The sequence below is a fragment of the Branchiostoma lanceolatum genome, chromosome 3 (genome assembly GCF_035083965.1).
Source record: "Branchiostoma lanceolatum isolate klBraLanc5 chromosome 3, klBraLanc5.hap2, whole genome shotgun sequence".
Lineage (NCBI taxonomy): Eukaryota > Metazoa > Chordata > Leptocardii > Amphioxiformes > Branchiostomatidae > Branchiostoma > Branchiostoma lanceolatum.
This window is the reverse complement of record NC_089724.1, coordinates 5,378,242-5,396,013: the sequence shown is the minus strand read 5'-3', so window position 1 is coordinate 5,396,013 and position 17,772 is coordinate 5,378,242. Positions and strand designations below refer to the sequence as shown.

Genomic DNA, 17,772 nt, shown 5'->3' with positions numbered 1-17,772 from the left:
TGACGTGGAGTGGAGAGGGATGTAACTTTGTTTGAGGTAATTGATGCACAATTATACATCCCGATATAATCTCTTCCTGTCCAATAACTGCAGGAGTTATAAATCTGAACTTGTAACTTAATTATCCGCGTATGATGAAAATAAGGGGGAAAGGGCTGAGCACTGCAAAAATGGCTTTGTCTTCAAAGTGAAAACCTTACCTTTTTTTCTAGCCAATGTCTTAAAATTCTAGCTATATTAACTGTTAATTTCTATCTTTCCAACCCTTTTCAATTGTGAAACCATATCTAGCTTGAGTTTTTTTATTGTCTAGAAGACACATCTATACTTTATAGCTCTAACAACCAAGAAACAAATTCATATTTTCAATAACATCTGATGCTGTCAAACCTATATGATAGTATATATCTTCTGTCCTCCACTACCATGGAATGGGAAGCCAAATCTATGTTTTGCTCATTGCAAGAAAAACGGCCAATATTTTCGAGAGTTCTATTGCAAAGGCTACAATTTCCTAACAGATTCATAGACTGCAAAGTTAAGTGCTCAGCCAGTCAGACTCAGAGACTTCTTACATACAAACAAATTTGAAAACAATCTAGTCTATAGTTACAACTCAGTACTTTGCGGACTGGTTACAGATATAGTATGATTTACAATTCTGTTTCCATAAGGTTTATAAAAATGCAGAATCCAATGCAACTTTTGATGCCTCCTTGATAATTATAAATCATCATTGTTATTGACATGAAGTACTTTGGGTTCTAATCTTGATTTATGCACCTTGGATAGATAGATAAAGCAACCCTTTTTCTATGAAACAAGCACATGTATGTCAACTCTAATAGTGGCATGGATTTTTCCTAAAAAAACAAATTCTAAAAATATACCTTACTTCCGTCGCTACTTTAAAAATGGCGGCTCTCCCTATTCAAGGTCTAATGCAATCAATGAGTATGTCACCATCTTAAACTTGAAGAACTCCTTTAACTTTTTTAAGCATGTTTCATGCCATGTGCTGCAAGACCTGCTGCAGGTGAAATAAAGCTGCTAGGGGGCCATAAATTATGCCACGCCTTCCTGATATCAAAAGATACAAAAATTTAAAATTCTGCTGCAGTACTAAAGACAGCCACCAGGGGGGGTCCAAATCAATCTTGACCTTGGTTTTCCCAAGACCTACCCATATACCAAATATCATCACTATCCGTCCAGACCTTCATAAGCTTGCTGACCACAAATATGCTGAGGCACACAAACACAACACACAGACACACACACACAGACACACACACACACACACACACACACACACACACACACACATACAAAAGAATACCTTCATGTTCATGAAGGTAATAAATAAAGGACAAGTATAACGAAGCATTATCTAGAAGCAGAGGCACTTTGGCTAACAACAACTTCCCTAACAGCCACCAGACCTAACACAGTCACTGCAGATTCAGGTTTAAACCCAAAGTACAAACTGTGACAGAGGGCTAACAGCTGTACATCCCCCTATAACAAAGCACTGTTGAAAACGTGTTGAAAACTGCCGGAGTAGTTGAATGTGCATAGTTTCTCTATAAGCCTATCAACCATACATTTTCTTTGATTAGACTTCAGGTTGACATTCTGAGACTGATATTTAGCTGAAATATTCTAACTTTCCAATGAAAATACATCCTCATCTTATAGTGCACCTTAAAAGAATGCTTTTTAACTCTAGTTACAGTATCAGTATCAGTTACATAGTTAACTGAAGGGACCACCCTAAAGATTGATATATAAATAATTAAATCTATTTTGTCACCTTTCAATTGCAAAGTACAATCTTAGAGTATTTCTGAGAAATCTAGAACATTCTCACTGGTAAAGCAGTCATCCTCAATTGAAATGAAGCATATCGCTTTTTCAAGTAGCTAGCAATAGTGCAATGCGGTTTTGTTATGTAGCTCATGTTTTTTTACCAAGCACACCGGGTCACCCCTACTCTTCTCGATAAGTGTGTTGTTGTCTTTTTTACGAGAAGAGGTTTGACGCTTGCGAGTGGCAGAGTGTGTATAGGCCCCTACATCTAGTGGACATGACTTAAAGTCTGAAATAGGGAGACAGTTTCAGAAAAGAGTTGATACCCACCATTCTACATGTGTCAACATTTGTAGTTGTTCATATCAAGAATTACTATCAGTTCCTTATAATACAGTGACAATGTTGAACACATGTACATGTATTTACCAAATCCAATTACAAAGAGTTGTAACACTAGAAGTTTCCTAACTATGGAACAATTGAACAATGGATAGAACTACTGCATTTGACAATAGAATGCCCACACCATCTAATCTTGATAGATGCGTTATAACTTTTTGTACGAAATTGTTTTTGCTGTGGGGAAATCAAAAAATGATTAGTTCCTAACAGGAGTTTTCTGATCACTTGATTTTACGAGGTACAAAGAGAAACAAAAGTTCATGCGGAAGTCGTTTTCCGACTCTCTTAAGAGCACAGGTGTCTTCCAGAAGCCTTCGGGTGACGCCCGACAACACTTTTAACGGTGAAAGACGGGCGTCCACCTTTAATGGGCACTTAACGAGGTATTTCCACTCTCTGGCAACTTCCAGCGAGGAGCAATCATGGTGGAAATTTATAAACCGAGCTGCTGACACTTGTAAGATTCCCCATTAGGGTTGGATCTGGCTTTTGTGAGCGGGGGACACAAGCGAACCGTCAGAGGCAGCTAGTTTCTATTAGCCTTATCCCAGCACAAACCAGATAATAACCTCATGAAAGCGGAGTTGATTCATCGTCATCCCAGGACTATTTAACCTTCATATACATCTATAATGATGAATAGGTGTCGTCCGATTGGTGGAAGCGACATAATTACCCACTGCCAATTAGAGCGCCGGCGGATTTCCTTGCTACGCTAAACCAAGTAATGAGAAAAAGGTACCGGGGAAGTGATTCATTGTCGTCTTGGCATTTCTGCAAACTCAATAACGGGGCTGGGAGGCAGTACATCATTTAGGCCGTAAGTTGCTGACAACGGTGATTAGGTGGGAAGGGTTCCTCCTGTAACTCGGAGAGGGAGAGGTTGGTTGTCACGGTTACGGGACCACGCCCCGTTTGGGTTGGTCTGGCATACCGGGGAGCGGTGATTGATGGAACGTTGTGTCGTGGAATACGGTAGGAGTCAAAGGCGTAACAAACTAAGTTTTGTAGGGGAGGGGTGCTGCCCAGTGTGTCTCCATAGGGGGAGGGGGGCAGAGATGACACAATATAGGTGATGATCACTTGTCATCAATGCCACATCCACAAATGTGGTGAATTTGACAGATAGATTAATTGTTAAATAGATAATTTGATGCTCTTTTTCATTAGGCATACATGTATATGTATGTGTATTTTACCTTCTTGTACATTGTGGACAGCAAACTTTTAATGGTAAAAACACACATCTGAAGCACACAAGGTAACAGTCACCCAACCAATTGGATAGATGTTAGAAAATGGTAAGACATTTCGGGTACATGTAGCATCCACACTACATTTCATCAGTGACACCTCTAGCAAGATTTGTCATAAAACAGGCATTGAACCATTTATTTTATTCCAGTGGATGTCTAACCTTCGTCGTCCACACACTTTTAACACTTCAAAAACTTGTTTCATATTTTTTCTTCATCGTTTGGTCTTGAATGTTGACCTTGATAATGATATGGTAACAGTATGCCTATGTTTTACCCTGACACTGCCCATTTTTCGTGAAGGTAAAAATTACTGCAGTGCAGTAACAGTAAGAAGCAGCAATAAAACATTAAGAATCCACCCCCAAAGGTATTTTTCTCTCAAACAAGTAGAACTTCTAGTTTTACCAGTGGCCTCATTAATAACGGTCTCAAACAAGGACGTCCAATCTCATTATTTTCAAATTCAAGGATGGACTCGTTATATGGACTCATTTTGGGAACCTCGCATCCAATTAGCAAGCCTGACAACTGATAACTTTCATGGTGAACTGTATCCAGAACCATACAGTGTCTTCAACCAAGAACATGCTATAGAGAACTTTATAACTTTATTGCCGCACTTTCACTCCACGTAATTCTCTTAAAGGAAGCTGAGACAGCGAGCACTTAATCCTTGCCTCTCCATTCTTGTAGTGTAACCCCTCGCGTGCTTAAAGTACATATTACTGAATCATAGACTTTCTTGTGCTCTGACAAGTGGGCCCCTTGCACTTATTGTGTCTGACATGCGGGCTGCCCAAGGGAGCTTGTTAGGCCCTTGCAAGTGCTCCCGGCTACATGATCCCGCATACTGCCCGCAAGTTTACCTCTCGCCAGAGAGATTTTGCAAAGAAGTAAACCGGTCTTTGGCCAGCACCCAGTCTTTGATGTAGACTTCAAGAAGCCATTAAGCTATGGCTGTATAATTTCTTGTCTGTATATATGCAGTTTTCATATTCTTAATGTGATACCTTGAGACGTATCTGTCACGTTTCAAAGCCGGGGCATGAGTGTCCGAGATATATGAATAGAACGATGTAGGAGTTTTTAAAGTCAAAGTGATGACAATGTTGGTCCGTTGGGGTCAATATAAAGAGTATAGAAAAAGATAATGAAACCAGTTCCGCTGCAGTACCATAGAAAGTCGCTAGGAGGCCCATTAATTATGGAACTTGACCTTTGTTTTCAAAACTTGTACCCACCTACCAAATATCATAAGGATCCATCCACAGCTGCTTGATGTTAACATAAAACAAAGCATTATTTTATAGATTGTAACAACGTCAGACTTTTGTATTTCTTTATACTTTCTATTTAAATATCTAATATTTTCATCTGCATATTTCTAAACACTAATGAGTAGTGTTCAAAAAGAAGTACTGTAAATGCATTTAAGTTTGCAATGACTGAATTTCGTGGTAGGTAGAAAATGGAGTATTGAAAGTGGTTTTAAGTTGAACTTTGAGGATGAAACAAGGTGGTAGGCAGGCTTAAGACAGACCAAGCATTTTCGTAGTGGTTTTAATTAAGTTTACAGTGAAGAGGTAACCGGAAAAACCTTGAATGTTAAACCAACGCGAACTTCAATGCATCTTAGATAACCCAAAATATCTCAAACATACCGTACAGCATACAAAAGTACGTGATCTTAATATAGACAGTCTATAATTGTATTCTTCATATAAAAAAATTGAAACATTTGAAACTAATTCTCCCTCCCAATCACAGACCCATACATGTACAATCATGTACAAACTAGGTACTTTTGAGCAGATCACTGATCAGTGAAACATTTTCATTTCTAAAACATGACCTGTCCTAGGGTACCCCACAATATACTGATCCTAGATCTCCTTATTTGGATGTGGCTATTTTCCTGTGCCTAATTTGGAGAAATCACCTGCCTTACTACCAATTAACTCAATCTGGCTCTGAAACCATCACCAAGAACTGCGGCATCAAAACCGATCAACATACGCGTTCACATCAAAGCTACCCGCGGGACTTTCGCCGAGCTGCCTTGTGAAGGCTTCAGCTGACAAGGGGAAGAGAGATCTTATATAAAGATACATATATTTGCCATGTGGTACGAATTGTGATCAGATGCAGTTATGATTACAAAATCGATTAAATCTCATCACAAAAATGTCTTTTTTCATAGTGTAACAAAACTTGAACGGTATGTTCATTGTATCTTAAGGGATATCCTGTATTAAGATACATATATTTGCCATGTGGTACGAATTGTGATGAGATGCAGCTATAATTGTAATATCGATTTAATCTCATAACAAAAATATTTTCTCAACACTATATATTAACAAAACTCTAATGCTATATGTACATTGTACTTAACTCCTTGTCTGTATATTTTTTTGGGGTGGAAGGCTCACAAAGCAGTATGGGTAAGGGGGTGAAGTCTGCCATCTCTCAATGCCTTGCTACATGGTATAATTAGATAGCTGCTGTTTCAATTTTTGAATGTGCGGACACCAGACATAATATAAACAGAACAATAAATTGTCAAAATTAAGCTCTCAGTTCTTATATATAGTTACCTTATGTTATAATGGATGGTAACATTCTTTGTTGAATCAATAAAAAAAATTCAGACAAGACTGGAATTTCTGCCGCAGTACCATACAGAGTTGTTAGGGGCTCAAAATCTAATCATTTTGAGGTCTCACCAAGTCCTACCCACCTACCAAAGACAATCCACATTTACATGTACACACGCAAACAAACACAAAGCGAAGGTAAAAAAAAATAGCAAAATAAAAGGCTATTATCATTATCATAAACCTTACTTTCGACACTTAAGCCTTGCGATTTTCAAAGAAAACTCACTGGTAGAACTACAAGAAGTTGACAGGGACAAATTTCTCCTGTATCCTGCTCTGGTAACACAGCCCAGACACATGACAACACACATAACACTTCCACACACTGACAGCTACGAAACTGTTCACCAAGATAAGGTAACAACATCTAATCAAGCCGTGCTGATAGCATTTTCCTCCACTCCAACAACTGTAAATGACAGGGGGAAATAAGTTTTATCTGACTGTATGTTTCCGACATGACATGTACCAGGATATGGTACTGATGGACTGGATTATGGGTCATGTACATTGTAATTATGGCTGAGGTTTCAGTTAGAGTAGAGCAACCTTCGCTAGCATTGGATAAACAATGATAGTACAGTCAAACCTGTACTAAAAGTAACCACCTCTACATAAGGACCACCTGGCCAACATGACCACTTTTTTGTGGTCCCTTTACCTGTCTATAGTAATCACCTGTCCAAATGGACCAAATTTTATCAGTCCCTTGAGTGGTCTACTTGGGCAGGTCGGACTGTACTGTATATCAGAAATAGCCGATTCACAAAAATAATGAACTGAATTCGACACTGTCACCAAAAGAGTTGTTAGTGACGAATAGTGGTCACAACTTTCAAGTACAGTATATGTAAGGTTTACGGTAACTGTTACCAAATGCTACAACTATTAAATATGAAATTCAAGAAACATGTTTGCTTTAATGATAGACTGTCACAATAAAGCCAGACATGCCTATGCGGACAACCTGACATTATTTCAAACATGTACCATGGGTGTTTAAAGTAGCATCAGCTTGTCCACATAGACATAATGGTCTACCTCAGGCCAACACAACATACAAACTTGGCTTCAAGCAGATGTGCAGAGCCAGTGACGGGAGGCCCCAAGAATTTTAAGCAGTGTGTCTTTTACCCATGATACTCCAACCTCAGGGAGTTAAGAACTAAATTTGGCTTGCCTGTCTGTCCGTCTGTCTCAGTGTTTGTCTGTCTGTCTGTTTCAGTGTCTGTCTGTCTGTCTTATCTGTCTGTCTATGTTTCTGATATTCCCAATATACACAATGATTCAGTGACAATGCAGTTTTCCCATACATCCTCAAAGCTACTATCTTAGTCAGTGGGACTGGAAGGGATCACGAAGCATGAGTATGGGTTAGGGGGCGATGTCTGCCATCTCTGATTGCCTTGTTGTCACTAAGTTCACCATATTCTTATTCCCTCAATAAGGATCTATTCATAGAGAAACTAGGACAAAAGGAACATTGTTTCGGTACAGAAAGGAGGCCAGCTTTGACACACAGCTGAAACTCCTGTCCGGGAAGGCAATACAGTTGACTTTTAAAAACCAACCGCTTTCTCGTGCTCAACCAATAAGAGAAGGCCAGGTGAAGCCAATCACTTTGTTGATTTTTCCTCAGCAGGTGGTAACATGACCAACTTTAGATAATTACACATTCATTCACATACTTGTTATACACACACATAAGAAACAAAAGACATGAGTTTGGGGGTTTTGGGGTCAACATTTCCGCCATACATTTGTAGTACTAGGGTCTGCATGGGGGGACCTGGCAATGCTTATATTTAGTAAGAGGGCCAGCAATGCTTAATGGTAAATTGATGAGCATTCCTTTTTTTTAAGTTTCTGCACTGCGAATAACAACACAAATGGACATCCATTGACAATCTGGCATTCGACTACACGTTGGGAAGAATTTGCCAACAATGCTTTACGATGAACTCAGGATAACAAATATTGTGCTAATTATAAGTAGAATTAAAACAAACAATCACGTCTCGCAAATAATTTATCAACATTATAACGGGCCGGATACAATTAACAGTGAATTAAAATGGCTCAGTACACCTCATGGTAAAAGGCATACAACTTGTCGTGGTATGCTATCAAACAAATGTATATCTTACCTTTCCCGGAGAATTTTTGTTTACATCAGAAAGTGTAAAATCCCTACAAGCATTTTTACCCATTGTCATGAGGCAAAAAGTATACCTTTTCCTGACGACACTTGCTACAGTAGAAATCAGTAGGCAGTAACACCTATAAGCCCCTTTCAATCCCTGCAAAACATTTTGGTAGGAGGATCAGATTCCAGGAGTTATCTTGGCATGCTTCCCAAGCGGGCCGATGTAAAACAGCAACCTGTTAGTCATACCCACGGTACAAGACCCATAGTACAAGTACTGCAAAAAGTTCGGAAACTCACATTTGATCAATAACGTCTGTTATTATTCAATCAATTGTTGTATAGAATTATGTATCGTTAGAACGCATATCCAGTACTGTTTACGATAATGAAATATCTGTAAATATCTGCAGGTGAATTTGAGACGTTGGGGGGGGGATGCTTTTAGTAATTTCATTTAACAATTCTTTTAAATACTATTTTGAAAACCTAGCATATGCATGTATGCCAATTCAGCAAATAATCAAGAGACACATTTTTTTCAGGGCCTGAATCTTAGAACTCAAATTTCAGAATTTAAATTCAACTTCAGACATAAAAGTTTCTAACTCAAATTCAAATCTACAGAAGCTGTCTTTAAGTTTCTTTAACAGTTGATACCAAACCCTCCTTGACTAAGTACTACTCTCCAAGCAGGGGTTGAGGGGGAAATTGTTACCTTCTTCTGATGTGACAGCTGTAAAAAAGCAGGTCGATCAAAAGGTATCTCCCCCAACATCTGCTTGGAGAGTGTCTACAGGGACTTAATTGATTTGATTCCGCCCCTGGCAGACAGAGGGCTGGGCCCCCTGCCACTAGGGCCCTGTGTGAATGGAATAATTTACATAACACAAACCTGGCTTGGCTGTTTTTCTAAATACTTCCTGCAAAACACTATTGCTAGAGAGGAATTCAAGGCACGGCAAACCGCCCCTGCCAAAAACCTTTCAAACACCCCTGATGTCTAAATTATAAACTCCTTACGACAACAAGTTTTAAAATATAAAACATCGCCAAAATCACTCTACTATCCCCACCTAATCTTTTAAGTTTTCAACTTTGCCACCTTACCTTCATTTTGAAAGCAAACGGTTGCCATAGAAATGTAACACAATTTTCTTGGAAAAAAAAACAAATGTGGGAAATCCAGAAACTCTGCTTTCACTTCTTTCCTGTGTCTATAGAGGGCTCTCATGTGACCTGTTGCCATGGCAACCCAATTCATCACTCGGTGTGCCCCCACCCACATGTGGAGGACATTAGCGTGCGATACTAGCCGGTGACCTTGACACAACTGATGGGTCTGACAGCTGTCAATCTCTTTTGTTATCGGAGACATCCAGACAGTGGGTGCATTTCAACTTCGTCTGAACAAAAAGTATCAAGTCCAAACTACTAGTACTACAGTACTATACTCCAAATCTTCAAGAAAACAGACAGTACCTTCTATATGAAGTTCTAATAGCATTTTTCTTATTAAAAAAACAGTCTATCTTATCTTAGGACACAACTGATACTTTAGTTGTCAGAAACATCTAGGCAGTATGCACATTTCAACATTGTGTGAAGAAAAATGTGACGTTCATATTAGAAATTTATAAGAAAACAGTGCCTTCTATTTTTCAGCTTTAGGCAGATCAAAAAACAACTCTAGTACTAGTAGAAAACTATTTTTCTGATTGAAAACAAGTCTATCTCATTTAAGGACATGATAGCTGTCAATCTCTTTTGTTATCAGAGACACCCAGACAGCATGTACATTTCAATGTCGTCTGAACGAAAATATTATGTCCATACTCCAAAACTTCAAGAAAACAGACAGTTCCTTCTAATAGTGTTTTTCTTGATAAAGAAAAGTCCATCTTATCTTAGGACAGAACACATAGATCTGACAGCTATCAATCTCTCTTGCTATGGGAGACCTCCATCCAAACAGTGTGTGTGTGTGTTTCAACATCGTCTTAACAAAAGTATCAAGTCCATATTGCAAGTCCAAGAGAAAACAGTTCCTTCTGTTTTTCAGTTTTGGATTTTAAAAAATGTCTATCCTACAGCATCTTATCAATTGCTTGTGTACAGCTTATTTCATTGCAACTGAAAAGTCAGGATTTGACAGGGACCCTCTACTGTACTTTACTATACTATACAGTAATGTGAAGTATGGTGTAGTGTCAAACAGTTGTACAATAAACAAGTGACCACATTCTGTGGGGCCTGCCAATAACCTTGTACTTGGCACCGAGTTCAACCACACACACATGCGGCTGGAAACTTTGTTTGTGTACCTGATTTCTCAGTGACGCTTCACATCCGCCACCAGTGGCGTCCAGACACCTGTTCGGCGGGCACTGTTCGCGAGCAAGGCACGTCGCGTTCTTTGCCACAGATACATTGAGGAAAATAAAGAGGCTTTTGAACGCCAGTGTACCTCATCGTGGCCGATTGTGCGAGGGCCAAGCAAGCGTGATCAAAGCTGGGAGTCGAGCAACAGCGGTATGACAGGATACCCGTCTCCTCTGCACCCGGGAATATAACACTTTGATCCAGTCCCACTTCTCAGATCAAATACCACACACAACACGTTTGAATCAAACCCTGTATAGTACATAGAAGTCATGCAGCAAGGGCAAGTACATAATCGTGAAAAAACATTTTATATCAATAGTGTTCAATGTATAGTACATATTTGATAGTAAATGTGACAGTCAGATGAAGTCCGAAAAGCCAGATAAAAACTTGTACCTAACCAAAGGATGTAACCAACTCTACTTCAAATGATAAACTGAACCATACTCTTTTGGGGCACAGTTTAAGTATTTGTGTGAGCAAGAAGTTGTAGCATTGGAAAGAGAGATTCTTTTACATGCTTACACAGAGAGAAAGACTGAAAGTATGGAGGTTTTACACAACAAGTCTGCTTTCATCACTCTAAACCACTGATGTTCGTGATGCGCTCTCACATCTCCCGCTTTCGGGCATTCTTCTGTCTACGGCGGTCTTCGTCGTCTCGGACCGTGGTGTGATATACCGCGATCTGTAATACATGAGGCAGCCTAAAGGATGAAATATCCGCCAAGTTGCGGGAAACTTGCTGCACCCGCATCACTCTCCGCACAGTAACCAGTGGCCCACAGTCAAACTAAAGACCACCCCATAAATCCTGCCGCCCAAAAGCCATTACCCCAGCCTCCCTTCTCCGGACTCCCACCAAATTATGCAGAATTATACACTAACCTTCAGGTATTAATAGCTCAAATATACACCCCTCTATGTTTGAAAGCATCTCCACACCGTATACAAAACCCAGACAGGAAGTTGAGAAGCGAAGCTTTAGGTATTGCCAGTATATCCCAGTGTTTATAATCTGCGCCAATGGTTTATTTAACAAAACTTTCATCTGATAAGCGAAAAAACCAACAGCGTCCGGTTAATTGCTCTTTGAAGGACTTCCACTTTAAAACCTTAATACGGCCTTAATACCGTATCAGGGGTTTTGGAGAGGCCGCTTGCTTCTCCGCATGAAATATGTATTAAGGTATCGATGCCACAAGAGAGCGCTGCACGGCCGGCCAGTTGTCGCACATTTCTTTCTCATTTATCTGGCTCCGTCCCCGCAGGTAAATTAGACCCAACAATGCTGTCCATTTCATACGCGGTTTCAGAAGCCATTTAGCTGCCCATTCATCAGGGCGCAAACTTTCCCCAGAAATATCAAAATCCGCGGGGGCCCACATCTTGATCTCATAACGGAAAACATAAGGAGGGCCGCATGCTGTAGGATAAGATATTGTCAGCAACTATCCCTTCTCCCCTCTCAGCAACCCGCCCTGCACGCAATTGTCAATCGTCTCTTCCTATTTTGAAAGCAACAGTTTTTTTTTTTTTCCTTTCCGCCCGTGCGCCATCCCCGCACCGTTGACGGTTCTTAGATAGCCAATCGAACGTTACAGCGTAATGCCTTTGTACCTGACAACATGGTGATTGCCGGCACTTTTCCACCCAGCTTACTCCTGCAAAAAGTTGTGCCGGTAACATTTTCATTTTCCTGACAGGCAATTCTCAGTTGTCCTGTCGCCGCGGATAGAGAAACACAATCAATAAAGGATGCCTTTAATAGCTTCCTAGTCATTTAGATCATTTGATTACCGAATTAGTTAATTAACTTATGTTGGGACGGTTACATTACAGCTCGCCGGGCAAACTTGTTTATCGGGGAACGATTTTCCGATACACTCCTTGGAGATGAGAATGTTTCGCACACATTTATTGTGACGGTAATAGGCACATAAAGGCGTAGGCCTGTTTTTATCAGTGACAGCCAGGCATGGGCGATATTTCATGGACATGAAAATTTGCAAAAACATGCAGAAAATGCGGACAGAAACTCCCGGTATTGATCCACCAATAATGAAGAGAGTAAATGGCAATAGTATCCTTGCACTAGAGGGAAAGCCTGATACGCTATATACATGTAGGCTGTGGCTGTCAACTAGGTGTAAACATTGGGGGAAGCATGTACAGTGCACGTGCCAGGTTTGGACAGAGGAAAACAAGTGAAATACTATCCACCTGCTCCATGGCTTCACAGGCTAATACCCACTTGATGCACACATGCCCCACAATGAACCAAATTAAAAGACTCGGAGTAGTATAGGCCTGTAAAAACTTCATGGAATGCAAAACATTGGAACGGATACATAGAAAGAATTTCAACACTTTTAACACACTTCTTTCTCTCTCTGCCTATAACATTATTTTCTGGCTCAAGCACACATATGGAGGGGCAAAGGCACTCAGCAGGATTAACTAATCCACAAAAGCTCTTGAACTGGATTAACACCAATGATAAAAACGTATTATAATAACAAAAGTCAAGGCAAAAATTGGAAAGACAAACTAGTTTAGGTCTGGATGATTTGATACTAAAACAGTGTCAAGTATGGCTATGTTGATTAAGATAGGATATGATATTATCCCTGTGTATATACAATATATATATACATCATTTAAAGTCTATTTGTACTGTACACATATATCTACCTTATTCACTTGAATTGTAACAAATTTTTATTAATAACTCTCTTAACAAAATTGTAAGGAATATCAGCATTGAAAATAAAATTGCTATATACAGCCTGGTAGTATTTTCAATGAGACTTTAGTTGCCACTTTCTACCCTCTACAGTTCCTCACAGCAAGTGCACCATGAAAGCAGTAGTTACGACTCAGCCTGGTGTTACAAATTTGTATTTCACGACTCCGAGGTCTACATGGGAATGCATTCGAACCGTCGAGCCGAGCTCACGTCACGAGGCACCTTTTCTAGAACACTGTCCGAAGGCCAGGGGGCTGTGACAGAATTACAAGCTACAGCAGTTCCATCATGTTGACGTGCGGAGCATACGCGCAACCACAGACGCTCCGGAGACGTCCACCCACCCCCCTTTCTACCGCTTTTTCGGTCTAACAACGTTATTCTCCCTATATTGCGGCGCGAGCGTTACTTAAAGCTACCTGCCTTTACATCTGCACGTCCCTTTAACCGTCCTTTCAGACCTGGCCGCCTCATTCCAGCCTTACAATTCCTCCTGCGTTACGTTTCAATTACTATTCCTCCTATGGTATGAATACTATCGCTGATCAGAGCGATGCGGCTATAATGTCCCTAGCATGTCCCTCTAATGGACATAACTACGAGCGATGGAACGCTTTCTCCGCAATTCCCACATCCACGCGCCACAGAAGGCTCGCCCGAATTCAGCGTAGTGTTAAGATAACTCGCGACCACGGGGGATATTCTATACAGTCCAATACATACACTAATGATATTTTGGTGCCTCATTCAGGGATGGGCCCGGGCCTTTTAATGGGCCTTATCGAGCTGGACAGCGGCAATCTTTTACCATTGTGGGATCCCGGCAGAAAGCAGCGGCTCGCGGGCCGATAAGTCTATCTGGGATCGGGTGGGTTGAGCAATTGGATATTTTTTCTGCCTGGCGTAGAAGTCCCATTGGCAGGTTTTGGGGCTCAGGTTTGCACGATAATAGACCGAGTCCATGTGTACGTGAGAGAGGGCCGGAGCCCTGTCCGCTCGCTGGCTCGCAGAGGGTAATAATAACTGAATCTGCACGTGCTTCATCACTTTCCCTGCTTGGTCGCACATTTCCATCGCGGGACTAAATCTTCCCGAAAATGGATGATATGGTACATCGTTCCGATACAGCCACAAAACATGGTGTACCGTCGTTCGGCTGCAATTTCCAGGTTCACGTAGCGTACCGTGCGGGCCACAGGAGACGGCAATATCATTTGCCGAGCGCCGCGTTCCGAGGCTCCTCCAGAGAAATCAGACTCACTCCCCTACATTTGCCGGCTATAGATCTAATATCTACATAATATTGATAAAGGTCTTACCTTGCAAAGGGGACAGAATAATTGTAATGCCCAGATTGGGTTCCCACAGGGCTATCTCTTATCACAGCCCATACCTTACTGTGTTTGGGTTATCACTGAACTACAGTTTTCCACAGGAAAATGTCTGTAAATCTGATTCTGAAGATTCACGACTTATAATGCTAGATAATCTAGAAGACTAAAACTGCCAATTTTACAATTTCGTGACTGTATCTGGATATTCCAACTGTCCCTTATGATATCACCGGCAAATATGGCCCATCTGGATGTATACATGTCTCTTTTCTTTGCGGAACAAAGCAGCAACACGTATGGGTGACAGGCTCGGGTATCAGTACATAGATCTTACTCTGACAATCCCCTCTCCAACCTGCCAGCCACAGAAAAATTCATTTGCACATTTTGGTGAGGATAATATTCAGGCTTAAGCCACCTGAATGCCCCCATTGGCTGGATTCTCCCCCCTCTAATTCTTGACCGGCGGTGCGTGATGAAGGCTATTTTATTACAGTGCAACCAGAGTAGTGGACGGCACTGGACGTTATAATATCTGAGGGTCCGTGGCATCAGCTGTGGTGGCTAGCACCCTCTACATTAAACCGCCTTCCCTACATGTGTTAGCTCTAGGTACTACAGTGTCAATACAGCACTAGTTCCAAGTCCACACTGCCCTCCAGCTCTATAACATGACAGGCAGTCTACAATTAAGTCATTCAATACAACTGTTGTCCCAAAGAATGTCTGGGGAAGTAACCCAATCTTTTCCTTCTGTCTGGAGCTTGCCTGGGGCAGTTTACTAAACAATACCCACTCCAGAGCAATGCAGTGTACATACTCTCAGCTAGAGAAACTTTCCCCCTTCCCTTTCTCAAAGAAAACAGTTATCATAACGAACAGAATGTAGTTCTTTTGATATGGATTATCTGGCAATACGTAACAGCAAACAACAAATCAATGCAGTATGTATATGTGTACTGTGCTAGAGAAACTTTTGCCCTTCCCTTTCTCAAAGAAAACAGTTGTTATAACAAACAGTTTGCAGTTCTTTTCAGTTCTTTTGATACGGATTATTTGGCAATATGCAACAGCAAACAACAAACAGAGGAACACATTAAAGTCGGGACATTTGGCAGGATAAATGTGCCGTACAAACCAATGAATTTGGGGAATTGGAATGGCACTGTCTATCACTGTCAAACCGTCCAAAAACGTGCAAGCGCAATTCCCCGCAGAGTGGCGGAGTAAAACCCTTTCAAGCTCATGCACCTAAAAGTGCCTCATAGGGGGGATAATGACAAATGCATGTCAAACTGAGGGGAGGGCTGGGTTAAAATAATACAGAGCCCCAAAATTCTGGTAATGAGCGGGGGATGAAGGTACGGTGCGAGGGATTACGCTCATCTTTGGCACACGTCGCGGCCTGCCTTCCAAATTGTGGGTAAGTGACGGCGGCGGTAAAAAAGACCGGATGAAAATGCGATGGGAAGCGTGTTTACCTTCCCATCAGGATTGTGCTGAAAGGTGTCATTATATCATAAAGCTATATCACGGGCCGGCCGGCACATTATGCATAGTAATACGCCGGCACATTTTGGCCCAGATTATCTTTAATGGCACCAGATCTTCGCAGCGGGGAATTCCGGGGAAATTGTGGTGTGCGAGGAGGAGGAAAAACCCCGCACTCCAATCACGGCGATTGGCGCTCGGATAGAGTGGCGACGTCGCTGCGAGGGGAAGACACAGCGTTTTTGGACAAAAGTGCGGCCCGAAGGGTTGTCATCGCTCTCTCGCCACTTTGCGGAAAATATGGAAGCTTCATCAAAATTGAGTACGAACGCATATAAAACTAAGCCCGCACACATTACCCGAGATATATTTGGGAATAATGGAGATTGTATTGGATGCAGGCCGGGATAAAACACATCAAGCGAGTGTCCTTCACGCAGATATTGGACACAGGGGTGCCCGAAACTCCTCCAGAAAATATCTACTGTGGGAGTTCCCCGTCTGTATGAATACCAAAACACAATCTGCCGAAGCACAAATAACTCGTATTAACATGTCACTCTTGTAATTTAGTACCGCGGTAATATTTCAGCTCCCTGCAACTACAACGGATGGGGGGCAAATTTCAATCGAGAGGGGGATGTGGAGTTATTACCAGGAAGCACCAAGCCCAGCAGCAACAGAATGAACTGCCCCAATCTCATGATGATTATCTGTTGACTGACAATATGAAAGCACCCATAAAATTGCAGTTTCTTAGGAAAAATTTCCTTCCCGTGCTTCGGCACGGTGTGCGGTTCGCCGTGAAATAAATCGCACGCATTGAGACGCCGCTCACACCGTCGATTCACGGCGGAACTCCGACACTGTCCTGTTTTATCAACGTTCTCATCGGCGGGGTATAAATCATTCATAACGCAGAGACAACGAGGAAGAGACGCTGCTTCCCGCGAAGCGTCCAGTGCATACGGGAGTGGACCAGACAGATATCCGTGACCCGAAACTCTGCTACACTACACAAACAGTGCCCATTGTGCCTGGCTAAGGTCAACTGTGAGCAAGCGATGCCATGTTGCCCGCAAAACTGCCTACATGTTGCTCCCTGCCTATTACCCACCGTGCCGGATCAAGTGCTCGGTACACCATTGGCTGAACACCGCGTACGGCCGTATCAAATATCACGCCTAGTAAATTTTCACAACTCACCCAAACCTGGAGTCCGCATACTACTGCACCCATTCACACATGTCTGCCCACTTTCGTGTATACAAAGCACCACGGGGAGGTGCTGAGGAAGTCATCGCTTCAGTCCCACAAGAGCTGATCGGGGCCCTGCCAGAAAAACTGGAGTGAATCAGGACATCTGTTGGTGTCTTCGCTAACTACAATGGTACAGGGGACAGTCTGACTAGCCACTACTCTACTCCCACCATACAGCAGCCTGAGGGTCAGGGGTCACCAGTATGTAAACAAGCCTGCACAAGTTGAGGGATCCCTCTCTCTCCTCAGGACCAGCTGAGTAGAGGGTCGGCAA

At 41.8% G+C, this 17,772-nt stretch overlaps 1 protein-coding gene across 5 annotated transcripts in view; it reads right to left on the bottom strand.

Annotated features, from left to right (window-relative positions):
• LOC136429829 (fidgetin-like protein 1) overlaps positions 1–17,772 on the bottom strand; it is a 119,195-nt gene that overhangs the window by 77,103 nt on the left and 24,320 nt on the right. Inside the window, exon 1 of one of the 5 annotated variants that reach the window (XM_066419823.1) lies at positions 17,445–17,688. The exons of 3 other annotated variants lie outside the window; for them this stretch is intronic. The gene's annotated coding sequence lies outside the window, so the exon portion shown is untranslated. Of the gene's footprint in view, positions 1–8,280; positions 8,473–17,444; positions 17,689–17,772 lie in introns of those variants that run through there. One more of the 5 variants, XM_066419826.1, reaches the window with a different exon arrangement.